The sequence below is a fragment of the Podarcis gaigeae genome (genome assembly GCF_964106915.1).
Source record: "Podarcis gaigeae genome assembly, chromosome: 10".
Taxonomy (NCBI): domain Eukaryota; kingdom Metazoa; phylum Chordata; class Lepidosauria; order Squamata; family Lacertidae; genus Podarcis; species Podarcis gaigeae.
Window position 1 is genome coordinate 8,087,498 of NC_139686.1, and position 21,900 is coordinate 8,109,397.

The 21,900-nt window shown below is 48.0% G+C and overlaps 1 long non-coding RNA gene across 3 annotated transcripts in view; it reads left to right on the forward strand.

Moving 5' to 3' along the window:
- The window catches only part of LOC310826295, a 324,400-nt gene that overhangs the window by 86,265 nt on the left and 216,235 nt on the right, over positions 1-21,900 (forward strand). Inside the window, exon 1 of one of the 3 annotated variants that reach the window (XR_014555701.1) lies at positions 1,156-1,361. The exons of the other annotated variants lie outside the window; for them this stretch is intronic. This is a non-coding gene — a long non-coding RNA (uncharacterized lncRNA). Of the gene's footprint in view, positions 1-1,155; positions 1,362-21,900 lie in introns of those variants that run through there. 3 annotated transcript variants of the gene reach the window in all.

The window sequence follows — 21,900 nt, forward strand, 5'->3', positions numbered from 1 at the left end:
AGTTACAAATCCACTGAGTGGTAGCATAGTCAAGACCGCATTTTACCAGCTTCTTTACAAGAATATCATGGGACACCTTGTCAAATGCCTTGCATGGAAGGAACAGCTCAGATCAGATCCTGGGTGAATCAGGAAAGCAGGGAAGCCTCTATCTCTATGTAATATCCCAGTCTGAGGTGCTTCATCGACCTGGGAAGGGAGCCCACCTAGGAGAAGGAAAACCCTGATCCTAAACCTACGCTGCCTTGCAGGATATCTTCAGAAGGAGAAAAGGCTACAGTGTAAATTCTACACAAATCCAGAGTGGAGTCCCTAAGATGGTTGGATGGCTCCTTGTACGCCTCCTTCCAGCAGCTCTTACATTCAAGCTGGTGCCAAACGTCTTCCTCTGCTTTCTTTTGGACCACCTCAGTGAGGTCGAGAGGGGGGTCTTGTTGTCTGGGCAGCCCAGGACCTCCAGACACACTGCCCAGGCTTGCGCCCCAGAAAGGTCACATTGGTGATGCTAACACAGCAATAACAACACAGAAAGCAACAGCTATGAGTTACTGCAGAAGGTTGTGTGATTCTCCATTTGGTCTGAATTCACCCCTAGAAGTGCACTCCATTGTGTCTTGAGAGAGATGTATGCCAACAATCTGAGCTGCTTCATTGTTGGAGCAAGAGCTTAAAGCTAGAGCTTTTCGGAAGTGGGGAAATGGATAGAGTAAGGGTGTTCGTGAACTGTCTCTCTTCTTTGTGTGGTTATACTTGTATGTGGTTGTGCAGTGCTCTGGTCCCACCCATGGCAGAGTCTGACTCTGCTCACTACAGTGGTACCTTGGGTTACATACAGTTCAGGGTACAGACTCCGCTAACCCAGAAATAGTACCTCAGGTTAAGAACTTTGCTTCAGGATGAGAACAGAAATCATGCTCCGGTGGTGCGGCAGCAGCAGGAGGCCCCATTAGCTAAAGTGGTGCTTCAGGTTAAGAACACTTTCAGGTTAAGAACGGACCTCCAGAACGAATTATGTAAAATAATAATAATAATAATAATAATAATAATACCCCGCCCATCTGGCTGGGTTTCCCCAGCCACTCTGGGCGGCTTTCAACAGAATATTAAAATACAATAGTCCATTAAACATTAAAAACTTCCCTAAACAGGGCTGCCTTCAGATGTCTTCTAAAAGTTTGGTAGTTGTTTTTCTCTTTGACATCTGGTGGGAGGGCATTCCACAGGGCGGGTGCCACTACTGAGAAGGCCCTCTGTCTGGTTCCCTGTAACTTGGCTTCTCGCAGTGAGGGAACCGCCAAAAGGCCCTCGACACTGGACCTCAATGTCTGGGTAGAACGATGGAGGTGGAGACACTTCTTCAGGTATACTGGACTGAGGCCATTTAGGGCTTTAAAGGTCAGCACCAACACTTTGAATTTTGCTCGGAAACGTACTTAACATACTTAACCTGAGGTACCATTGTACTGGGATGCAGCCCTTGACTCCTTCCCACTGGGGTAACGCAGCCCTCAGCCCATTAGTGGGTGGCGTGTTGGCACAGTCGTTCTCACCTGACCTCCCAACAGCTGAGTCCCTGTTCCTTACTGGGAAGGTGAGACGAAGGTGAAGAGAGATCAGTGTGGTACAAACACCTTCCGATGAGCAGCAGTGACACAGCTGCATTTGCACTGCTCTGACCTCCACACTGTCTTGCCAGTGTGTTTGCACCCTGCCAACCTCTCTGCCTTACCCCTTCCCCTCTCCTTCCTGGTAAGCAACAGCGAGGGCGGCCACCCCCACCATCTACTGCTATTGCAGCTCACAAAAGACTCCCCACCTCCGGGTTAAATAATCCTCTTTAGACAACAAAGAGTCTAAATAAACATTTGATTTTTCTTCCTTGTCAGATGTTAATCTGCCATGTGGATTAACCGGGGGGGGGGGGGGAGAGTAAGACAGAGCAGGGGAATCACATCAGCAAAAGGGGAAAATGGTTGGGGGCGGCCTGGTCGGAGAGGAAAGGAGGCATTTGAGTGAAATTAAAACCCGGGGTGGGAAGTGGAGGTGAACTGCTTTCTGAAAGAGGCACAAGGGAAGGCAATCTGGAGAGATGAAAAGACGGCTGATCACTTTAAACATGAAAGGAAATAACCCAGCGAAATAGTAAGAACCACATGTAGAGCCGAAATCAGATTATATTGCTCCCCCCAGCGAATTAACTCCCGCGTAATGCAGTACTGGGGACTTTATAAAAGAGAGGCTCACAGGGCTAGGGGGTATCGGTGTTAATCCATGTGTATCTGACATTAAATAAACCCATTGTTTAAGGTGGGGGTATATGATGCCAGAAAAGGACATGCTTGCTGGTTTCTCCCCCTCCCCACCCCACCAAGTGCAAGTAAGTACAAATCAATAAGCGTAACATGTGAATGTTACAAATGTGTCTGCAAAGCACATCTGTCAGATAGATAGACTCATCAGGGAGCCAGCATTGTCAGGCGTGTAGTGAATCTTGCCATTGTTGTTTTGCAACATAAAGTGTGAACCAGCCCTCTATTATTCAAGGTGCTTTTGAGGCCTAGATCCGGCTGTGACGTTAGTAGCCACCTCCCTGTGCTTACTGGTTGTGCTGGTGGCGCAGCAGCAGCAGCTGAGAGTCACTTGCCATTTTAATTACCCACAATGCCCCCGACATTGCTAAGTTCAGAGTTCTTTCCTAGCCCGAGAGAGAGAGAAATAAAACTTTATTCGCATTAGCCAATGGCCATAGCAACAGTAAAACATTACAGTATAGGCAGAAAAGGAAATTTGATATAAAAGCTCAATTTAAAGTCCTGAATCAGCCGTCAGTTAGTGGCCCTTATTCTGATTGCCCCTGCTATGAACCTAGCAACCTTTGCTGTTATCTGCTCATTTTGATCTGATAGAAGAAAGGACATTGTGGCAGTGGTTGAGTGCCCTGGGATGGTTAGTACGAGTGGGGAGATGATCTCGTTCCCCAGGTCTTTGTAGAGAGTACAGTGGTACCTCGGGTTATGTACTTAATTCATTCTGGAGGTGCATTCTTAACCTGAAACTGTTCTTAACCTGAAGCACCACTTTAGCTAATGGGGCCTCCTGCTGCCACCACTGCACAATTTCTGTTCTCATCCTGAAGCAAAGTTCTTAACCCAAGGTACTATTTCTGGGTTAGCGGAGTCTGTAACCTGAAGTGTATGCAACCCGAGGTACCACTGTACAGGACAGGAGCATGTGTGCCGCTGTTTCAGTGCTACCATCTCCCAAGGGCAAAGGCGTTTCTCAGGTGGGATCTTTTGGAATCGACCCTCAAGTACCGCAGATGGCAAAACATCCAGTCTTGTTGCATTTGCTTCTGGGGTCCAGGGGCCTGTGGGGCGGGGCCAGAAAGAAAAGTGGGTGGAGCAATTCATGCAAGTTTCAATCCAGGACTGTCCCCGGAAAATAGGGACACTTAGAGGGCCTGACAATGGCTACTAGCCATGATGGCTCTTGTCTGCTCTGCACTAATGCTTCCGAATACCAGTTACTCATGAGGGGAAAATGATCTACTCCTGCTTGGGTCCTGTTTGCAGGCTTTCCAGTACATTTCCAAGCACAATTCAAAGTGCTGGTGCTGACCTTTAAAGTCCTAACTGGCCTCGGCCCAGTATACCTGAAGGAGCATCTCCACCCCCTTCATTCTGCCCGGACACTGAGGTCCAGCACCGAGGGCCTTCTGGCGGATCCCTCACTGCGAGAAGTGCGGGTACAGGGAACCAGGCAGAGGGTCTTCTTGGTAGTGGTGCCCGCCCTGTGGAACGCCCTCCCACCAGATGTCAAGGAAATAAACAACTATCTGACTTTTAGAAGACATCTGAAGGCAGCCCTGTTTAGAGAAGTTTCTAATGTTTGATGTTTTATTGTGTGTTTTATATTTTGTTGGGAGCCGCCCAGAGTGGCTGGGGAAACCCAGCCAGATGGGCGGGGTATAAATAAATAAATTGTTGTTGTTGTTGTTCCCACTGGGGCACTGAGTTGGTCACTGTGAGATCAGGATGCTGGACTAGGTGGGCCATTGGCCTGAGCCAGTAGTCTCTTCTCATGTTCATATGAGGAGCCATAAACGATGGCTGAAGGCTCGTAATATCTGCAACCCATACGAAGCGCTGAACAGATAATGGCCACATCGGTTGTTTATTGTCAGGCAGTAAATGTTTCCTTGCTCTTGTATTTTTAATTTTTAAGGTGCAGAAGACTGCTGGCGTGAGATGAAAATTTAAAGCACAGAGACACACACAGACAGACACACACACACAAACACACACAATCTCTGGAATAAAGCACAGGCAGAATTGCTCCTACTGGGCTTGGCATTTTAATATCAAAAAGGTTGTGAAATCTAATAAGCGCTCCAGGGAGAGCCGCCTCTCTCCCTCCCTTCCCCTCCTCCCAGGACCCTTTGTGTGTGTGTACACGCACTCCGGTGAAATTGGGATGCAATAAGTAAAAGTGACAGAATATGTAATTTCCCTCAAATCTTCTGCTGCCGGGAACTTCCGGATTAATAACCTTAAACCATTTTCCTCCCCATTCCGAGCCCAATGAAGATCTCTTGCCTTTCCCCCGCCTTATCTGAATAAATACTCCATTCGAACAAAGTGTGAGAGCTGTCTTATCACCACCTGACAGCACAAAGGAGAACAGCTTAAGCCTTTTCACTTTCTTTCAAAAAAATAAAAATCATATCGTCTCCTTGCCCATATTGGCAAGAAATTGGATGGACATGCCACTTAGCCCTGAAAGAAATCTGAAAGAATTAAACTAGCCAAAGATGGTGGCCTTTGCCAAGGGGGGGGGGTTAAACCTGGGTCTGGACTGTACCACTTCAAAATACGGGTGGGTGCTCACAATCATGAATGGTTCTCCATTTTTTTTAAAAAAAGCAAATCCCCTCATGTAGAAAACTAGCAGATTAGTGAGGAGGGCAGGACCCTTCTCCCTCGCTTGCAAGTTTTCTATGTGCATGGATTTTGGAGAGGTGAGGGGGAAATTCTGGTGCTGGAGGAGACTCTTGAGAGTCCCATGGACTGCAAGAAGATCAAACCTCTCCATTCTGAAGGAAATCAGCTCTGAGTGCTCACTGGAAGGACAGATCCTGAAGCTGAGGCTCCAATACTTTGGCCACCTCATGAGAAGAGAAGACTTCCTGGAAAAGACCCTGATGTTGGGAAATATGGAGGGCACAAGGAGAAGGGGACGACAGAGGACGAGATGGTTGGACAGTGTTCTCGAAGCTACCAGCATGAGTTTCACCAAACTGCGGGAGGCAATGGAAGACAGGAGGGCCTGGCGTGCTCTGGTACATGGGGTCACGAAGAGTCGGACATGACTTAACGACTAAACAATAACAAGGGAAAAACATTCAGTTATGTGACCCTCCCACTTCTTGTTTATGGGGATATGTTCCACGATGGCTTCTATGGTCAGAAGAAGTAATATATCTGTACACTAGTTCCTGGAAACAGCTTGGGTCCTCCTAAACTAAAGAGTTTCCTGCAGGAATCTGGTTGGCCACTGTGAGAACAGGATGCTGGACTAGGTGGGCCATTGGCCCAATCCAGTAGGCTCCGCTACTGCTCTTAACTTGATGCTCCTTGCAGCCAGGCATTTGAAAGTGAATAATCCAGGGATACAATGTCCAGGTCATCGCCATCTTGTTCTTGCCAGACTCTTTTGTCTCTCTCCATCCGATATGGAGAGCTCGTTGGCTAAACCACACTCTGAAAATGTGTTTTCATTGGTATCCTGAATAGGGACCATAATGCCTAAGAGCTTTTAATCAAAGTTTAGGCCAGAGCTCAGGGAAGATGGGAGTTGTAGTCCAACAACATCTGGAGACCCACAGGTTGAGAACCACTGGTCTAGAGCATGGGTAGGTAAACTAAGGCCGGGGGCCGGATCTGGCCCAATCGCCTTCTAAATCCAGCCCACGGACGGTCTGGGAATCAACGTGTTTTTACATGAGTAGAATGTGTCCTTTTATTTAAAACGCATCTCTGGGTTATTTGTGGGACATAGGAATTCATTCATTTTCCCCCAAAATATAGTCTGGCCCCCCAAAAGGTCTGAGGTACAGTGGACCGGCCCCCTGCTGAAAAAGTTTGCTAATCCCTCGTCTAGAGCTCTCCTTGGGAAGTATTTCAAGTATGCCATTTTTGACATGGAGGAGCACTGAGCCACACAATTGCCCACTGGCAAAGTATGTTGCGAACTGTTTCTGAGCTTTGAATCAACTGTCCAGCCTGGGTTTCTGCCTCTGTAGCAAAACTTCTGCCCTGCGTCTCCCGATCCTACATTTCTGTTGCACAACGGTACGTTTTCCCCACAGAACTATCTGCAAAAAAAGCTCAAAACTAAGGAACAATGGCTGCATACAAATCAGCGTCGGTGCAAAGACATCAAGTTTATCAAGGACGCAGGGCACAGCAATAAATCATAGCCTTTCTCAGCGTGGCTCAGATTTTGCCACCATAACTTGGTTATCTTTCGCACATAAAAATTCATCCTGGTTCGGAGAACACTTAGCTGCACGTCAAAGTTGAGGATGCAAATGCGATCGTGAGCAGGTGGAAATGGCAAGATGAAGAGAAGAAAGGGTATGTGAAAGGATATTAGTCCTTAATCTCTAGGGCTTGGCTTCAAGATGGGGTTTAGCTCAGCTTTAGTTGAGATTCCTACATTGGGGGGGTTGGACTATATGGCTGTCAGGGTCCCTTACAACTCCACATTTCTATGATTCCATGATTGTTGTTGTTGGATAATATTTCCCCTTGAGTCATAGCTGTAATTTACCCTCTAAATGCCATGGTCTCGTCTGTGATTCCAAGGAATACATTCCTTTTTCCTCATTGCTGCCCCTCAAAAGTCTGTTACACCTAAATTACATTTCAGAGCACAATTCAAAGTGTTGGTGCTGACCTTTAAAGCCCTAAACAGCCTCAGCCCAGTAGACCTGAAGGAGCTTCTTCACCCCCATCGTTCTGCCCTGACACTGAGGTCCAGCTCTGAGGGACTTCTGCCTGTTCCCTCACTGTGAGAAGCCAAGTTACAGGTAACCAGACAGAGGGCCTTTTTGGTGGTAGCGCTCACCCTGTGGAACACCCTCCAATCAGATGTCAAGGAAATAAACAACTATCTGACTTTTAGAAGACATCTGAAGGCAGCCCTGTTTAGGGAAGTTTTTAATGTTTGGTGTTTTATTGTGTTTTTAACATCCTGTTGGAAACTGCCCAGAGTGGCTGGGGAGACCTGGCCAGAGGGGTGGGGTATAAGTAATAAATTATTATCATCATCATCATCATCATCTCTTACCCACATGTCTTCATGTTGCTATGCACGAGTATCAACCTGACTCTGTGTATCCATGCCTAGAAGCTCACACCTAATTTAAGGTACCCACAAATATTTCCAAAATCTTGATGGAAGCAACAGGAGCATGAGAACTGGCATGACTGTGACCGCATAGTCTTCTTAAATTATTATAATGAATTGTTGTTGTTGTTAGCAAATCTTAAAGGTGGCTAACAAGATACCCCCTGGAGCTTAATCTTAGATTTGTCACAGTTCCTCGCCTCTGTAAGTGCTATCATCTCTCCAAATATCACTGTGCATTTTGAAAAAAGAAAATGGTTACTTCCACTTTACTTATAAAACATTTTAAATCTTAAGAGCAGCCTGCATTTAAAAAACAACAACAAACCCTGTGGTTTGGCAGGGGCTATCAGCTCTGTAGGAGCCACAGTATCTCCAAATGTTGCCTCCCTGGGTGACAAAACTCAAAAGTTCTGGCCACAACAGCTTCACGGTGTAGGTCAATGTGTTTCCCTGAGATCTGTATTTTCCAGAGCATGATCAGATCTGGGGTGGCACCTGAACCTCTAAAAAGTTTTACCGCTTAGCCCACAGGATAGCATCTATTACTTTGTTTCAACTATAGACTTATTATACTTCTACGGACTTTCAAAGATTGACAGACGTGTGCTCATTTATTTAAATTATATTAGAGAATTTACAAGTGTACACATTTTGTTTTTGTTTTTATTGTACTACATTATGCAATAAGAATTGCAGTGCTATCTAGTATACTGGTCATTGTGTTGCTTGTGTCGTTTGTTGTGTTAAGTTTGCAATACGGGGGTTTGTTGTTCTGTATCAGATCTGGGGTGGGTCAGATTGGGTCTGGGTAAGCCTTGACCGAATCAGATCTGACCTGGATTTACAACCAGGGGGTTGTAAATCAGATTGGGGGGGGGGGTCTGCACACAGAAGAGAAATGCGGATAGTATGATACTCTATGTATATTTCATCCAGATACACAAAAGCTAAGAAATTTGGGCTAGATGGGGTGTTAGCTTGTTGATAAAATCCAACTTGTCAGCTGGGTGCTTTTTTACACATCTCCAATTCTAGTCATTCTTTCATATTTATATATATAAATAAGCAATGTGCACGTGCACACGCACACACACAATATCGCAGACAACTGCACTTGATGGATGAGATGATTTGAAGCTTTTGACAGCTGCATTTTGTTGTGGGGGGGAAATGACTTTTAGCGAGTTTCAGATAAATGAGCAGAGTTTACTGAAGTGAGAGGAATGCAGGAGGCGTCAGCGAAGTGATGATTTCTGAGGCGAGGAGGAGAGAGAGAGAGAGAAAGGACCATTTTTTAAAATTAAGACGGAGGGAGGCATAAAGCAAGGCTGTTCTTTAATATCAGATTACAATTTGTTGGTGGGGTGGTGGTGGTCAGAATACCTGAGAGGCGGACTTTGGAAGCTGAAGGGGAGACGGCCTGACAGAAAGGGAAAAGAACGTAAGACGTGGAGACTGCTGGGACAATGGCCCATCTAGATAAGCATCCTGTCCTCACAGTGGCCAGATGCTTGCGGAAAACCCACAAGGAGGACTTGAACCCAGGAGCGCTCTTCCCTCCTGTGGTTTCCAGCAATGGATATTCAGAAGCACTGCTATCTCTGATGATAGAAATAGAACATTGCTGTAGCCTTATTAGAGTTCACCGATTGGGTCTGCATTGCTCCAGGACAGGAGGAAGGAAGTCAAATGACACCGAGGGCTGGTTCAGAGAAAGAGTTCTTTATTTCTGCTCTCCGGAGCAGCAGAAAGGCACTTGCGTGGTCAGTCCACAGCAAGTCCAAAGAAATGAGAAATTTCATGCAGTATATATATCCTCCAGGCACCCTCTCCCTCTTCCCCAGGAATCCAGCCACGTCACCTTGTACATGCAGGTTGACATCACAGATGCTCCTGCTCTGGCACTCTTAACCATAAAAGGATATTCCTTCCTGTACTTCTGACCATAAAAGCATCTTCCTGTTCCTACTCTTATATTGGAGCAAGAGGTCACCATCTCCAAGAACACCCTCTGGCGCTGTTCCCAGCCTAGGTCTGTGGGTCTTTGTGGTCAGGATATAAGATAAGGCACAGACGTGTCTTCCCTGTTCTACTGGTACAGTCAAGGCCATCCTTGCCATCACAAACTGATAAAGGAGAGGGCTCTGAGCACTTGTCTTTACTGCCAGGTCAATGTTTATACATTGACTCAGAGCTCAAGTTAATGGATTTTAGCTAAGGAAAAATAGGGATTTTGGTGCCTATTTCAAACTGCCTGCACAGTCAGTTTTGGGTTTGGGAAACCCATTCCTTCATTGCCTCCATCGTGGCTGGTAGACATGGTGTGCTAGTCCCATGGGTTACCCGAGAGGCAAGGTCCAAGTCCAGTCCGTGGTCAAAGGTGCAACATGGAGGCAGTCCGTAGTAGCTGAAGCAGGGTGCAGGGCAGGGAGTTGGGTGAAGTCAGGAATAGACATGCAAGCAGGGAACCAGGGCAGATCAGGAGCTCAGGCAGAAAAGCAGGACAGCGTTCAGGCAGGAACTAGCAACCAACAACGTTGCTCCCACAACTTGGGGCTGAGGCTGGCCGGCTTTTATCTGCCCCAAGGCATAGGGCAGCCCTGATCCTCTGGTGACTCACCTCTCCTGGCCTGCAGGTGAGCACTCCTCTTGCGGGAACTTAGTTCCCTCTACCTCTCTGCACTGAGACTCTGTAGCTTAGGAGAGGCTGGAGGGTTACTGGACCCAGAGGCAACCTCAGCTTCCTCTGACGGGGCTGAGAGTGGAGCACCTATAGGCAATGGGTCCTCCATCACCTCAGGAGCCAGAGCAGACTCAGCTGATGATTGCACCTGAGGATCCAGCACAGGTGAGGACCCTTCAGGCTCAAGCCCCAGCCCTGGCTCAGCTGGTTCTGGAGGTGGGGAATCCTGTGCAGGCTGGGATCCCTCAGGTTCAGCATCCGAGTCCGAATCCCAGGCCATCACACATGGGTAGCCCTATCCTTCACAAATATGGAAATGTTGAGGGTGGCAGGAGAGGCTATATTGATTATTAATATCCTTCCTAACTCACGCTAGTGTTGTAAACAAAATCTAGTCTTGTTCCCTTATGGGGTACACAAGAGCCCTTATAGAGTCCTTTGTAGGTTCTCCATTGGTAGGAGAAAATAGCAGAGGCCAACCAGAGAATATTGAGAAGCAAAGCACCTTGTAAGCCTGATCTTTATTAAAGCTGTTGCAACAGGGTACTCCCCTCACACACAGAAGAGCGGAGGAGGACCCCGAACAAATCTGTGCTTCCCTTATATAGACATTTTGAAATTCCCTGCCCTGGAGCTCAAGACTATACCCAGAAACATCATACATACATCACAGAAGGGGTGTAGCCCAAGACTACCTCCCAGATACATCATACCTACATCATAGAAAAGGCAGTCTACAACAGAAATCTGAGTCCTTTGTTTATCTCAGGTCAGGTTATCTGATAATGCCTTATCTGATTGCCTTTCCTGGTAGTCTGGTCGTTCCTTTGCGATGGTAATCATTTAATTCCTGAGACAATGGGAAGGTTCCTTCACCCTCTCCCTCCTTGCAGAGAAACATTTGGTCAGTTTGGGAGTCAAAATGGTTTCAGGACTGTATTCCTGTGCTGCTCCAGACATGTGGTTTATATATTTATGTACATATTTGCTTGGTACATTTATGAACGTTTATTTTCTATCTAAGACCTTAAAATTCTTATAACACTAGCAAGTTTCTTTATATAGCAAAGTGCATTCCCCTTCTTACGCAGCAGAAACTGGTTGCAGACTCGTGTGAGCCTCTTAAGACAATAAACAATTCAATCTGGTTTGCCCAAATGGAGATATGTTCTATTATTCCTGGTAAGACCCCTTTGATCCCTCCTAAAAGAATAAGGACACAACAGCCTTATTCACAAGTGCAGTGGTGCCCCGCAAGACGAACGCCTCGCAAGACGGAAAACCCGCTAGACGAAAGGGTTTTCCGTTTTGGAGGCGCTTCGCAAAATGAATTTCCCTATGGGCTTGCTTCGCAAGACAAAAATGTCTTGCGAGTTCCTGCAGGGTTTTTTTCCCCTTTCCCCCCCTTTTCCTAAGCCGCTAAGCCGCTTATCAGCTGATCCGCTGATAAGCCGCTTAACAGCTGATCGCTAAAAGCCGCTAAACCGCTAATAGCGCTAATCCGCTAAGCTGTCAATGGGCTTGCTTCTCAAGACGAAAAAACCGCTAGACGAAGAGCCTCACGGAACGAATTAATTTCGTCTTGCGAGGCACCACTGTAACAAAAAGTAGTTTTACTCACGATTAGGGAGAGCTCAATGTGATCCCTGAAGGCAGGCTTTAGGTTACAAACTTGTACAAACAAGTTTGTACAAGTTTGTAACCTAAAGCCTAAAGATAACCTGGGGGGCTGCTGGTTGGCAGCCAGCAGTCCAGTCCAGGTGAATCAGGAAGTTCACAGGATGAAAAAGATCAAAGAGGTGGCTGTGTGATTTGGCCTTTTACCAGGTCTGGAAAGGTCACACTCACCTACTAATCACATGCAAGGAAGGATCCTCCAGGCCAGGAGGAACAGGAAGTTCGACTGGCTGGACCAACATCCCCTGCTTGACCACTCTAGCAAAACAAGGAATGTTGTACTTGACTGCTCCCAGTGGATTACATCTATTCCTCTTTTAAAGCAATCCAAGTTTGTGGCCATCACTGCTGGGAGTCAGGAAGGATAAGTAGCTGTGGAGGATCCCGTGAGTTTCTCCAGGCTACAGACAACAGGAAGCTGGACTAGATGCACCTTGGACCTCACCCAGCAGGGCACCTCTTAGACCAGAGTTTCCCAAACTTGAGTCTCCAGCTGTTTTTGGACTACAACACCCATCATCCCTAGCTAGCAGGACCAGTGGTCAAGGATGATGGGAATTGTGGTTCAAAATCAGTTGGAGAACCTAGTTTAGGAAACCCTGTCAAGACCTAATAATGGCTGATTTATGGAGCTGAGCTCCATCATGTATGTAGGTCATGTGGAGTTTCATAAGCATCTATGTCTGAAGATGAACAGAGAATGGAGTGACGACTATCAATACCCACCATATATATTTAATATTCAGTGCAAACCTCTTCAGGTTTTCTCCAGAGTAAGTACCTCTAAGTTCAATTAGTGTTTCACCTAAATAAGTGTCCATCAGCAATGGGCAAATCTGTCAGTTTTGATTTCGCTCAGTTTCTCATTTTGCCTCAGGCAGTGACACAATTTGGGCTGGTCCTGCTAGTTTCAAACTATGGGGCACTCCCTGTTTCTCAGATTCTTTCTTCCCAGAATTCCACACATGCTGAAATTTCCTCCCATCATCTGGAAGAGTGGCTGTGGCAACCCAGCCAGATGGGTGGGATATTCTTCTTATTCTTCTTCTTCTTCTTCTTCTTCTTCTTATTATTATTATTATTATTATTATTACAGACACGTCCGCTTTGGTTTTCCTCCATTTCCCCTTTTCTCAGTCTTAAGTACAGCTCTCTATCTTTCCACTTCAGTTTGAGATTTTTTAAGTCCGCATGAAAATTAATCAGCATTTTAGTGCACTTTTCTCATAATAGCCTTGTGTTTGTATGCAGTTTTGTCTAAAGCACCTCTTTCTGCAAAGAGCCTTCCTGAATCTAATGATTTTTGTTGGCTATTTTCAAATCTGCTGAGAATACAAAATGAGTGAGTCTGGAGAAGAGGAGGTTAAGCCTGGAGAAGAGGAGGTTAAGGGGTGATATGATAGCCATGTTCAAATATATAAAAGGATGTCACATAGAGGAGGGAGAAAGGTTGTTTTCTGCTGCTCTAGAGAAGCGGACATGGAGCAATGGTTCCAAACTACAAGAAAGAAGATTCCACCTAAACATTAGGAAGAACTTCCTGACAGTAAGAGCTGTTCAACAGTGGAATTTGCTGCCAAGGAGTGTGGTGGAGTCTCCTTCTTTGGAGGTCTTTAAGCAGAGGCTTGACAACCATATGTCAGGAGTGCTCTGATGGTGTTTCCTGCTTGGCAGGGGGTTGGACTCGATGGCCCTTGTGGTCTCTTCCAACTCTATGATTCTATGATTCTATGGATGGATCCCTTCACATGTGGATTCTGTCTGTACAGAGGGCTCAAGCCCATACCACACGCCCTGGCAATAACATTGTGTAGGCCACAGGAAACAAAACAAAAACAAGCCAGGATTTCTTGTGAATGTGGCTTAAGACTTCCTTCTTTTACTCAGTTACTTTCCCTTTTCTTTTAAGCCTTTTTTTGTTTCCCCTGTCCAATCAATCGTAGCAGGTAAAATCAATGAATATATGTATGAATATCCACGCTGTTCCCCCCCACCAGCCCCCAGCTAAATGGGGACGCAAGTCCTATTAGTTTATTGAAAGAGGTCAAGAGATCATTTCAAGCTACGTTTCGCCAACACCTGTGCCATCATGGAAATTAATAACTCAGATCAATCAAAATTATATTTGATGTCTGGCTTCACAGCTGGACCGGAGGCAGTTGAAGGCAAGAGTGGGAAAGGGAGAGAAAAATGCCAGCTCCCCACCCCCGAAAAACAAAACAGTGACACCTCACACAAAACATTGTCCTTCTGATATAAACTGCCCAACATTTTCCCGATAAAAATAGGGACATCCTATTCAACAACAATGGGATGCAGGTGGCGCTGTGGGTTAAACCACAGAGCCTAGGACTTGCCAATCAGAAGGTCGGCGGTTTGAATCCCCGCGACGGGGTGAGCTCCCGTTGCTTGGTCCCAGCTCCTGCCAACCTAGCAGTTCAAAAGCACGTCAAAGTGCAAGTAGATAAATAGGTACCACTCTGGCGGGAAGGTAAATGCCGTTTCCATGCACTGCTCTGGTTCACCAGAAGCGGCTTAGTCATGCTGGCCACATGACCCGGAAGCTGTACGCCGGCTCTCTCGGCCAATAAAGCAAGATGAGCGCCACAACCCCAGAGTCAGTCATGACTGGACCTAATGGTCGGGGTCCCTTTACCTTTACCTTTATTCAACAATAGCAACAATTTTATTATTTGTAACCCACCCATCTGACTGGGTTGCACCAACCACTCTGGGCAGCTTCTAACATATTAAAAAATAACAAAACATTAAACATGATAAAATTTCCCTATGCAGGTCTGCCTTCAGATGGCTTCTACAGTGGTACCTCAGGATGCGAACAGGATCCATTCCAGAGCCCCGTTCGCATCCTGAATGAAACATAAGACTCAACAACGCATCTGTGCATGTGTGGGTCGCGTTTCACTGCTTCCGCGCATGCGCGTGACGTCATTTTGAGCGTCTGCATGTGCGCAAGTGGCGAAACCCAGAAGTAATGCGCTCCGTTACTTCCGGGTTGCTGCAGAGCACAACTCGAACGTGGAAAACCCGAAGCACATTCAACTTGAGGTATGACTGTATAGGTTGTATAATTACTTATCTTCTTGGCTCGGGGGTCGCAGAACTCCATCCCCTCCAACATTTCTCTGATGAAAGTAGGGAGGTCCTAAGGGAAAGTGGGACGTTCTGGGATCAAACCAGAAACCAGGATGGCTTCTGTAAACCCAGGACTGTCCCTGGAAAATAGGGACACTTGGAGGGTCTGTTGCATGGACAATGGCCGGAATCAATTGACCCATTGAGGAAAACCACACAGTAGTGTCTAAAGAGGATGGGCTAAATGGGATGTTGCTCCCCTTGAGGAAACCTAGCATCTGTTTCATACCATGAGGAGAATGTGGCTGTAAGTTATCACAATTACAGTAGCAACCTATGAAACGTCTTCTACTAAACCAAGGGTGGAGAACTGCAGGCCTTGGCCCCATGTGCAGCCCTTCAGGGCTCTCTCTCTTTCCAAACGCCACTTCCCTGAACCCTAATTCCAATTGCTTGCCCGGATGGAGTAAAAATAGGGGGCGAGTGTTTGTGTAGAGACTAGCCTACATGCACAGTGATAACATTTACATTCATTGCCCCCAATGTCATGGACGCAGAGGAATGGTGGGAGGAACCAGCTGGGGGACACCCAAGGGAAGAAGGCTCAGAGCCCAGGGAGTGGTGGTGGAACAACGATGAGTGGTGAATGGGAGAAGACTGGGAGGAGGAGGTGTCAGAAGCTGAAGAGGCAACAGGGCTTAGTGAGCAGGAAGAGGCTGTGGCAGAGAGCAGTCCAGAATCAGAGGCAGGAGAGGAGGGAGGCCAAGAGGCAGAGATGATCCCAGCTGGTGAAGATACACAACCGGAAACAGTATCCACGCCTGTCTTCAAGAGCATTAGTGTGCTGGTCCCGTGGGTTACCCGAGAGGCGAGGTCCAAGTCCTGTCTGTGGTCAAAGGTGCAATGTGGAGGCAGTCCGTAGTAGCTGAAGGTGGGTGCAGAGCAGGGAGTCGGGTGAAGTCAGGAACAGGCATGCAAGCAGGGAGCCAGGGCGGGTCAGGAGCTCTGGCATGAAAGCAGGACAGGGTTCAGGCAGGAACTAGCAACCAACAATGGTGCTCCCACAATTTGGGACTGGGGCTGGGCGGCTTTTATCTGCCCCAAGGCATAGGGCAGCCCCGATCCTCTGGTGACTCACCTCTCCTGACCTGGAGGTGAGCACTCCTCCTGCAGGAACTTAGTTCCCTCCGCCTCTCTGCCCTGAGCCTCTGCAGCTCAGGAGAGGCTGGAGGGTTACCGGACCCAGAGGTAACCTCCTCTTCCCCTGACGGGGCTGAGAGTGGAGCACCTGTAGGCAATGGGTCCTCCATCACCTCAGGAGCCAGAGCAGACTCAGCTGGTGCCTGCACCTGAGGACCCTTCAGGCTCATGCGCCAGCCCTGGCTCAGCTGGTTCTGGAGGCAGGGAATCCTGTGCAGGCTGGGATCCCTCAGGTTCAACATCCGAGTCCGTATCCCAGGCCATCACAATTTGCTATTCTTCAACAGTTCTGCATGACATACTGTTGTGAACAGGGATTTTCAACTCTGGCAAATATGAAAAATCAGAAAAGAGAGAGGCTTCTTTGTGTTGATGAGGAGCTGAGAGTTTGCTTGTCTCAAGTTATGCTTAATATAAATGAGATTTCCTGACAAAAGCAAGCTCACACCTCTCATTGAGTTTGTATACATACTCAAGGTACATATGCAAAAGACTTGTTTATAATTATATTTTGGGAATGATTTGTGTTCTTATGTAGCTGCTTTGCTTTATACTTCCTTGATGTTCCATGATCATGTTATAAAGCAGTTGTGTTCTATGTCATAAATCAAGCACTGCTAGGACTTCTTTTTTTCTTCTCCCCCCCCCCCCCAATGTATTTCTTATCAATAAAAAATTCTGTATGGCGCGAGCAAATTTTTAATTCTGAAAGTGTGGCCCAGAGAGGGGAAAATGGAGAAGTACTGTTCTAGAGGCAAGACAGCCCCATTCAATATTGCTCAGTATTTACTCAAAGGCACCATAAACATTAATGAGCTTCAGTTACTTTGGGAAGCCTAGATCTCTGGAAAGTGTTGCTGCTCACTACAAGCAATGCTGGGCACTTAAATCTGCAAAATATAATCCTCACAGCTGCCTGAATGATATGCAGTGGGCATGTCTCAGGCCATTAGTAAGCAACACTCTGAACACTCTGGAAAGGAGTCGTGGAAGGAAATATCGTAATGATGATTGATTAGCAGCTTCCATTCAGCTATAGTGATTCTAACACAATGGAGATCTGTTTTCTCCGTGAGCGATAATAACCAGTACAGAACCATTTTCAGGCAAAATGGGTTTTACCGTGTGATTTAACAGACCATAAAATGACTTAAGTAGATGTTATTTTTTTATGGTCAGTCTTCAAATATGAGTGTTGCATCGCCTTCCTTCCTCACAGGCTTCAACAGTGTCTCTCTTTCAGGACTGGCCCACCTGCGAGGCAAGGCGAGGTGGCTGCTTCAGGTGGCAGGATTCATAGGGGCAGCAGATCACAATCTCAATCTTCCTCCCTCCCTTGTTCCTGATAGTGATGTTCCCTCACCCTTTCTTCCCTGGAAGGAAGGGGGTGCCATTTTGGGGTCCTCCTCATGTGTTCTCTCTTTCCATGACTGTGATGGCCTGGGACTCGGGCTTGGACTCGGAACCAGAGGAGACTCAGTCTGCACAGGTTCCCCTGCAACAAACACCAGCTGGGCCGAGTCAGGGGCCTGAACCTGCCCTGGCTCCAGATGCGGGGATTACCTTGTTGCCTTCAGCTGGGCCATTACTTACAGCTGCTCCACTACCGGTTTTGTCAGGGGAAGCTGGGGCGGCCCCTGGGTCTAGTAACCCACCGACGTCTCCCGAGCTGCAGAGACTAAGGTCTGAGAGAAGGAGAGACCTGAGTACTCGCAGGAGGAGTGCTCACCTTCGGGTGAAACAGGGAGGTGAGTCGCCAGGGGATCAGGACCAGCCGCTACCCCGACAAAGATAAAAGGCTGTCAGACCTCGCCCCAGGTTGTGGGAGCAACGTTGCTGTATGCTAGAGCATGTCTGAGACCCTGTACCTGTCCTTGCCTGGTTTCCTGACTCGTGTCCTGCCTTGGCCCTGTCGGACTGACTCCTAGCGGAACATTCAGATTCTGGACCGGTCCTGGACTGTGTTTCACGGATTACCCCCAGGTCCAGCACAATGACGAAGTACAGCCTTCCCAAACCTTGAGTCCTTTGAATGTTCTGGACCACAACTCCTATTAGCCCTAGCCGGGAGGGCTTATGGTCAGGACTTCTGGAAGTCCAAAACCTCTTAAGGGCATCAAGATCGGGCAGGCTGGTGTACTGCCGAGAATGCTGAGCTTGAAATGAGGAGTCCAGAGTTCAAATCCCTATTCAGTCTAATAAAGATGTTGGGGAAATTCTCCGAGTGTGTATTTATGCACAAATTTTGGGTGTTATGGTACCCTGATGCCTATCCCTTAATGACCACCACCCTATCCTCTTATAGTCAGTCTAGAGTGAATTTTGGTTCCACAAAGCAAGGTAATTTTTATATCACATTTGTCTTCCATCATGGAAGCCTAGGTCGCAAACATGAGGTTTTCAGATGCCCCACCCAAGCATTGGCATAGGAAGCTGCCTTACAACAAATTATTATTATTATTATTATTATTATTATTATTATTATTATTATTATTATTATTATTTATTAATTAATTATACCCCGCCCATCTGGCTGGGCTTCCCCAGCCACTCTGGGCGGCTTCCAACAAAATATTAAAATACTGTAATGCATCTAGCATTAATAGCTTTCCTAAACATGGCTGCCTTCAGATGTCTTCTAAAAGTCTGGTAGTTGTTTTTCTCTTTGACATCTGGTGGGAGGGCGTTCCACAGGGCGGGTGCCACTACCAAGAAGGCCCTCTGCCTGGTTCCCTGTAGCTTTGCTTCTCGCAGTGAGGGAACCACCAGAAGGCCCTCGGAGCTGGACCTCAGGGTCTGGGTAGAACAATGGGGGTGGAGACACTCCTTCAGATATACTGAACCAAACCATCTATCTCAGTATTGTCAACACTGACAGGCAGCAGCTCCCCAGTGGTTTCAAAGAAGCAGCCTCTCCCAGCCTTGCCTTGGAGATGCTGTTGGGGATTGAACCTTGGGCCTTCTACACTCAAGGCAGATTCCCTACCACTAAGATGTGGCCCTTTCCCAAGTTCTCTGCTGCCAGGCAGTCCATGAAACAACTGTGCGGCTGCTAGCCATTATGCCACCATATTTCCTCCAGGATCAGAAGCGGTATGTGCCGCTGGGGGCCAGTTGCTAGGGAATGATGGGCAGCAATGTGCTCATGGCTTGCTCGTGGACTTCCCATCCAATATCCCCACTGTGGAAGGATGTGTGGATCCAGAATTGGCCTTACGGACTCATTGCTAAAACCGTGTTTATGGAAGACAATCTTACTTGGCTACGAGGGATCGCCAAAGAAGAAGATCCATCTGGCCACTGGGGAAACCAGGAAAGGACTGGTACCCTGGGACTGTGCTTATGTTTTTATGGCTGTGTTGCCATCTCCACCACCACGGCTAAAAGGAGCCTTTTGGAAGACAGAGATGCCTTCGGGTTAAATCCCAATGCTGTGGCAGCTTTGTGGCTCTGTGGCTCTGAATGTGCTGGGCCTGGGGGTAACCCAAGTAATGTGGTCCAGGTCCGGTCCCAAATCCAAGGGTTCCACGAGGAGTCAGTCCAACAGGGTCAAGGCAGGAAACCAGGCAAGGTCAGGCACAGGATCACAGGCAGGTTCTGGCAAACAGCAACGTTACTCCCGCAACCTGGGCAGGGTCCAGCAGCCTTCTATCTCTGTCAGGGTAATGACAGGTCCTGATTCCCCAGCAACTCACCTCCCTGTCTTGCCCCAAAGGCAAGCACTCCTCCTGCAAGGACTCAGGTCTCTCCTTCTCTCAGACCTCAGTCTCTGCAGCTCGGGAGATGTCGGTGGGTTACTAGTCCCAGAGGCCGCCTCAGCCTCTCCTGCCCCAACTGGTAGTGGAGCAGCTGTAAGTGATGGCCCAGCTGAAGGCAACGAGGTAATCCCCACGTCTGGAGCCAGGGCAGGCTCAGGCCCCTGACTCGGCCCAGCTGGTGCTTGTTGCAGGGGAACCTGTGCAGACTGGGGCTCTTCAGGATCAGGCCCCAGACTAGGTTCAGCTGCCGCCTGAGGCAAAGGATCTGGTGCGGACTGAGACTCCTCTGGCTCTGAGTCTGACCCCAAGTCCCAGGCCATCACACTGCATATCTCAAGCAGGAAGGAAGCTTTGCCAGCATCTGTGAAGCTGTGGGTTCTCTCTTCCCTGATCTGTCCATGGTGCTGAATGCTAATTAGCCAGTGCCTGTCCCAACCCTCTGCAGTCATTTCCAACCCAATAAGGTGCAATTTCTTACTACTGCATCCTTCAGCCCAAGCAGCAGAGAACAGTTCTCCACAGAGTTATGTGATCTGCACAGCAATGGCCAGAACTGGGAAGCAGTATAACGGGAGATATACCCAAAACACAGGCTGTAGATGTATGGTAGAGCATCTGCATTGTATGCAGAAGGTCTCCAGTATCTCTGAGTAGGGCTGGGGATGTCCTCTGCCTAAAATTCTGGAGAACAGCTCCCAGTACTGAGCTAGATGGAGCAGTGGTGAGACTCAGTTCAGTGGTACCTCGTGTTAAGTACTTAATTCGTTCCAGAGATCCGTTCTTAACCTGAAACTGTTCTTAACCTGAAGCACCACTTTAGCTAATGGGGCCTCCTGCTGCCGCTGCGTGATTTCTGTTCTCATCCTGAAGCAAAGTTCTTAACCCGAGGTACTATTTCTGGGTTAGCAGAGTCTGTAACCTGAAGCGTATGTAACCTGAAGCGTCTGTAACCCAAGGTACCACTGTATATGGCAGCTTCCTATGTCGAGAGCAAGTGTGGCATAGAAGTTAGTGTGTCAGACTAGGGCCTGGGGGACCAGGATGCGAATCCCTACTTGGCCATGAAGCTCAACGGGTGATCCTGGGCCAGATACTGCCTCTCAGCCTAACCTACCTCACATGGTTGTTGTGGAGAGGGGCAAGAGAAACATTTGTGCTGCTTTTGAGCTCCTTGGAGAAAAAGGTGGGGTATAGATGGAATAAATAAACAAACAAACAGTGCAACTACCTGGCATGAGGCAAGACTCTCAATCAACCAGGTGCCCACCTTTCCAATTCACCTGGAGGCAAGCAAAGGGCTGGAAAACGCAGTCGGAAAGCAGATCACTCTTTGCAGTCTGTATGTCCTGGTCCCGTGGGTTACCCGAGAGGCGAGGTCCAAGTCCGGTCCGTGGTCAAAGGTGCAACATGGAGGCAGTCCGTAGTAGCTGAAGCTGGGTACAGGGCAGGGAGTCGGGTGAAGTCAGGAACAGGCATGCAAGCAGGGAACCAGGGCAGAGCAGGAGCTCTGGCAGGAAAGCAGGACAGCGTTCAGGCAGGAACTAGCAACCAACATTGTTGCTCCCACAACTTGGGGCTGGGGCTCCGCCGGCTTTTATTTGCCCCGAGGCATAGGGCAGCCCTGATCCTCTGGTGACTTGCCTCTCCTGGCCTGGAGGAGAGCACTCCTCCTGCCGGAACTTAGTTTCCTCTGCCTCTCTGCCCTGAGCCTCTGCAGCTCAGGAGAGGCTGGAGGGTTACCGAACCCAGAGGCAACCTCAGCTTCCCCTGATGGGGCTGAGAGTGGAACACCTGCAGGCAATGGGTCCTCCATCACCTCAGGAGCCAGAGCAGACTCAGCTGGTGCCTGCACCTGAGGATCCAGCACAGGTGAGGACCCTTCAGGCTCAGGCCCCAGCCCTGGCTCAGCTGGTTCTGGAGGTGGGGAATCCTGTGCAGGCAGAGATCCCTCAGGTTCAGGATCTGAGTCCAAATCCCAGGCCATCACAGCCTCAGTGTAGGTTTGACCAAAAAAACATGTTGATAGCTGCAGAGGCTCAGGGCAGAGAGGCAGAGGGAACTAAGTTCCTGCAG